Here is a 253-nt window from a genome sequence, read left to right as displayed (position 1 = left end):
AGAGAAGGGGAGAACCGTTGGGATGCTGTTGGGTGTCTACAGCGCACTGGGAGATGTTCCCCTGCCCTCGCTCCAGGCTGTGGACAGAGCTCACGTCCTTGGTACGGGCACAGAAACTCGGGCAGGAAGAGAGAGCCCTCTTGGTGACCATCCACTACAGATCCACAACCGCTGACCCCAAAACCAGCCCTTCTGGCCCCAGCAGAGGATCTCGGGGGGTCACTCGCGCACGCTGCCGCTCTTGCCAGCACTG

This window comes from Buceros rhinoceros, unplaced genomic scaffold (assembly GCF_000710305.1).
Source record: "Buceros rhinoceros silvestris isolate BGI_N320 unplaced genomic scaffold, ASM71030v1 scaffold26581, whole genome shotgun sequence".
NCBI lineage: Eukaryota > Metazoa > Chordata > Aves > Bucerotiformes > Bucerotidae > Buceros > Buceros rhinoceros.
The sequence above is the reverse complement of the archived record's forward strand: the minus strand, read 5'-3'. Positions refer to the sequence as shown.